The sequence below is a fragment of the Silene latifolia genome, chromosome 3, assembly GCF_048544455.1.
Source record: "Silene latifolia isolate original U9 population chromosome 3, ASM4854445v1, whole genome shotgun sequence".
NCBI lineage: Eukaryota > Viridiplantae > Streptophyta > Magnoliopsida > Caryophyllales > Caryophyllaceae > Silene > Silene latifolia.
Window position 1 is genome coordinate 65,829,005 of NC_133528.1, and position 5,230 is coordinate 65,834,234.

At 46.7% G+C, this 5,230-nt stretch overlaps 1 non-coding gene across 1 annotated transcript; it reads right to left on the reverse strand.

Annotated features, from left to right (window-relative positions):
- Window positions 1-1,017: 1,017 nt before the first annotated feature.
- On the reverse strand, window positions 1,018-1,124 carry LOC141650252 (small nucleolar RNA R71). The gene has a single exon (XR_012546295.1). It is a non-coding gene; the product is annotated as a small nucleolar RNA R71 (small nucleolar RNA).
- Between the last annotated feature and the right edge of the window lie 4,106 nt (window positions 1,125-5,230).

The window sequence follows — 5,230 nt, forward strand, 5'->3', positions numbered from 1 at the left end:
GAGTCATTTACAGCCGAGTCACTGAACTACCGTAGTGAACCGAAATCCTGGCATGTCCCTCTCTATCTGATAGTTTTTATCCTTATTTCTCTGCTTTTATTGCTCTTGCCTTATTTCTCTTTCCTTTAAATCTCGTAGTTTAGAAACCAATTCAACAACCCCCATTTGTTACCTTAAGATTAGAATTAGGCAACTGATAATTGCACCGCCTCCCTTGAGGATTCGATACTCGACTGCCTCTACTACATTTTAGTTGAGACCGTTAGGTTTATCTTTGACAGGGTACACGATAGCCGTGTCAAATTTTGGCGCCGTTGCCGGGGAGGCAATTGTTTAAATTATTAGTTGTTTTATTTTTAGTCTTCCTTTTAGTTTAAGGGGCATCCGTTCCTTAAACTATTCTTATATTCTATTTGTAGTTTCTTCTTATGCGCAGGTCACAGGGTGGTGAATTACTACCATTCAATCCTGAGATTGAGAGAACCTTGCGTGCAAAGAGGAGATTATTTCAAGACCAACAGTAAGAGGAAGAGCCCTGCTCTTATTCTAGCTTTTACGAGAACGGGCTGTTCGAGGAGGATCCACCTTCATCTCCAGTTTCCACTTCATCACCGAGACTGTCACATCTCCAGTCATGGTCTGAAGAAGCAACTATTGCCGTCTCACTGAAAGACACTGCAAATCTCTATAAGGGATTTGCATTACGAGACGGACGAGAAAATTCGAGCCGAGCCGAAGCCGTCCTATATCAATTTGGTTGAGAGAAACCAATTCGGGGGAGCTGCAAATGAAGATGCAGCCAAGCATATGGAGACTTTCATTGATTATTGTTGTTCCATATCCCCACCAACCGGTGTGACTCAGGACCAGGTGAAGGAGACCATGTTTATTTTCTCACTCCGCGATGCTGCAAGGGAGTGGTATAGGGATCTGGACCGGGCTGCTCATGGGATAACTGACTGGAATTCGCTGGCTTTAGCATTTTACAAGAAATATTTCTCTGCCTCGAAGACCAATGCCATTAGAGCTCAGATCACGAGCTTTAAACAGGGTCCTGATGAGAACTTTCATGAAGCATGGGTCCGTTTCAAGAAGCTGGTGCGAACTATTCCGCACCATGGGTTCGAAAAATGGAGTCTATGCAATCAGTTCTATAATGGGCTGTACGACGATCAGAGGGCTATCTTGGATCTGCGGCTAGTGGCGATTCCAGGAGAATATGGGAGAGACTAAGGGGTGGAAAATCATTGATGATTTGGGTACCCACAAAGCTGAGTATGGGAATTCCAGGGGGGAATCAAAGGAGAAGTGCTGAATCTCCTTCTGTAGCTGCATTAGAGGCTCTCACGGCGAGATTCGATAAGTATGAGTTGGGGGAGCCTCGAAATGAGGAATCTACCATGTGAATGCTGTTTCAGACGGTCCCTTTGTCTGTAAGAGATGTGGAGGAGAGGGACATGTTTCAGATAATTGTTCAAATTCTTATGAGTCTTGTGCTGCCTTTCAACATTACAGGCAGACAAACACCTATTATGAGCCGAACGTCCACCCCAATTTGAGGTGGAGTAGTCAAAATGTGCTCAATCCTACTCCTCCTCCGCACCAGCAGCAGCCGTATGTCCCTCCACACAAGAATCAACAAGGCTTTCAGAAGCCTCCTTCTTTCACTCCTTCTAATCAAGGTGCATCATCTTCCGGTGGGGTGAGTGAAATAAGTGAGATAAAGTCTATGTTGCAAGCCATTACAAAGCAGTTTCAGCTGAGTGATCAACAGAAAGATGCATCCATTAAGGCACTTGAAACTCAAGTTGCCCAACTAGCCGCGAATCAATCCTCGAGAAAGCAGGATGGATTCTAGTTCTTTACCATCTACTAGTTCGTCCTCCAGTCCGTCTTTGTCTGAGACAGTGGCCCCTGCTGTTGCCACTGTCTCCACTTTAGTGACTACTGCAGCCCCAGTGTTTCTAGTTTCAGCTGCAGGGACAGTTTTCGCTCCAGCTAGCTCAGTTGCTAGCTCAGTTCAGGCTGCCACTTCCTCTACGGTCACCACCACAGCTAGCACTGCTGCTAGTTCTTCTTCAGTGGTGACCACAGCAGCCACTACCTCTGCACCAGCCTCTACTTTTACACCTGTGGCGGACTCGCCAGCAGTCGCAGCTACCTTTAGAGCAGCCCTGGTTCCTCACACCGTCGCTGCACGGGCTTCAGCTCTGAGTTCCAAAGGCCGGGGTCGTAGACAGTATCGGGCTACGCCAGCTCCTGTTACCTCTACTTCCGCTCCTAGCACTTCTACAACTGCTGCTTCTGCTTCTACTTCTGGCACAGTCACGGTCCGAGGGGACACTTCCCTCGACCCTCACCCAGACTACCCACAGGTACTTTTCGTTAACGCTTTACATCGCAAGAAATTTTTTAATCTAGTACGTTGTGTGCATGTACCTTCCCGTTTTCTAGAGAAAATGGCAGTTGTGAGACTCGGCATTTACGAGTCGGTTTGTGACCTACTGCGGGCCACGGGGATGGCCGGGCTCATCACTATGAGCGGCCGCACTTTTCTGGAGCTGAGCCTCAAGTTTCTCAGCTCCTTTACCTTCTCCTCAGGGGCACACGACGCTGACCCCTCAAGTTCTTCAGTGTCCTTCCGGTTGTTTAACCGGACCTTTCCGATGACCTTAGGGGAGTTTGGTAAGTTACTTTGACTTACCTCTACGGGCGCGGTTGCCGCCCCTAGGACGGTCTACCATCTGCGCTGGAGAGCCCTGGCCCACACCACTTTTTAGGAGCGAAAGCTCCAACAGGTCCACCTCCCCGCTGTCCGTTGTTTCCTTAGACTGATGGGGAGCACTATTTTCGGCCGAAAGGAGCCGAACAACATCACAAACACCGAGCTCTCCATCCTGGGCGGTTACTTGAACATCGACTGCGAGGGTCCCTTTACCGACAACATAGCTTACTTGACCGCCCAGTACCTTGTGAGCCAGGGGAAGAAGGAGACGGGAACCATTGCCTGCGGTGGCATAGCCACCATTCTTGCCCGTTCCCTCATCCCCGTTTGGCCTCGTGACTTGCAGTACCTCGACGGAGAGAGGCTACTGAGTCTGGACGCCATGCTTTCTCAGCATTGGCTTACCCCAGACTACCAGACATGGAAGATAGACGGCTTCCTGTTTGTAGACTTACCTTGTGAGACTCTCCCCCGTCTAGAGCCCCTTCTTACCTGTTGCTAGGGGCGCCCGCCTGCCACCACTGCCTGACCTTCATCTTCCACGTCGACCATCTCCTGATGCACCCGCCGCCAAGAAGCGGCGTCTTGAGACTGGAGAGGGGTCCACACCTTCAGGGAGTACCCAGCCTTCCACAGCTACTCCCGATCCGACCCCTACTCCCACTACTACTACCACTCCTACTCCCGCTCCCACTGACCAGACATAGACTGAGCCGGTCTTACCGGCTACTTTCGTACCACCTCCTCTTTTTGTGGCGCCCGCGGTCCTGGACCAAGGGGGCGCAGTTTACGGTTTGTTGCTTGAGGTTGCAGCGCGTCAGGCTCGTATGGAGAGGGACTTGGCTCTTGCCTTGCACCCTCTATACGAGTACCACTTGCGGCGACACAGACCGATCCCAGAGGGTTGGCCCCACCCTTTCTTCTTCCAGTTCCCACCTGAGGGGTACACGGAGTCTGCTGACGAGGAGGAGGAGGAGGAGGAGGACCCAGAGGTGGCAGTGGAGAGAGCTCGAGCTGAGGAGCAGAGGAGAAGAGAGGAGGAGAGAGACCCGGAGTACACGGTGGTGGACGACGACGGTGACGACGACGACGACGAGTAGCTACTGGTCTACTCACTTCCCCAGTTTTCTGGCTGGTTTGGGGAAGTTCGTGTTTTGTATGTATCTTCTACTCTTTTATTTTATCTACTTTTATTTATTGTTTTTATTTTCTTTTGGTTGTATATTCCCGTTCCCCCGTATATATCTGTTGGTGTATCTTTGGAGGACAACGAGGGCGTTGTCATTTTGGTTTGGGGAGGGTATTGCATCCTTTTGAGTCTGCATTTGCATTTGTTTTTGCATTCACGTTTATTTTTCAGGATTGTTGTTTAATTCATTTAAAAAAAATCAAAAATTCCAAAAAAATTAGAAAATAGAAAAATTCAAAAATTTTCACGTTTATTTTTGCATATAGGTTGAGTCGGAACGGTAGATTTCCGTGATGATAATGCACTATAACTTGTCATTTTGCTTGAGCCTTGCACCTTTATTGATAGTTATTAGTTTTGTCATACGCATAGTCTACGAGTTTCTGTTCAAATATAGCTGACTGTTTAGACTTGACCTGATAAATTGGCAAACTACTTGATAAATTCTGAGTTTTAGAGCCCTTAACTGGTGACATTCATGACCAGTTCATTAGGAATTGAGAGTAGTACTCCTTGCATAGCATGCTCATCATTTTTTGCACATTTATGACATTCAATTTCTCGTCAAATGCACATATTCGGGTTTGTGGTTGGTGTCACATGCAGGGAGGTGCTTGCAAATTTCCCTCTCCTTATATTTTTCACCCATTTAGCTCCACATTAGCCAAATTTGTCTTTTTGACCCATCAGCTACATCCCAAACAAAGCCTGCCTAGTCAAGCTAGTTAGTATGTTCTTTTGTGGTATGAGCTTCCATTGCATTTCTGCCCGTTTTTCTTGTTTGGAGTTGGTGTAAGTATAGAGGAAGGAGGAAAAGAAAGAAAAAAATATTGAAAAAGAAAAAAAAAAAAAAAAAAAAGACGTGAAAGGAAAAGAAAGAAAGAAAAAAAAAACAGGAAAAAAAAATGAAAAAAGAAAAAAGAAAAGTTTGAAAAAAAGTTGATTTGTTTCAGTTAGTTCATTCAGACGGTATTAAAAAAGGGAAGTTTGTGACCGTCTGTCTCCTCCGTTTTATCCCATTATTTTTGAGGAGATTGTATTTGAGTTTAGTGAGTTATGTGCCAAATGAAGGGCACTTGTACTTAGTTTTTCAGTCAGTTGAGATTCGGATGGTTTACTATGGTCCTGTTAGGAACTATCTTGACGCTTTTACCTCCACATTTCCATAACATGTTTTGCCTTTTCTCACCTGAACCTCACTATTCCCATATTATTTGTAAGCCCTCGGCTGTGACGGACATTATTGGTTGGAGTGTGTGCATTAGTACTTGAATTGTCTTTCATTTTTGTTGCATGCATGCTATGTAGGTCGCAGT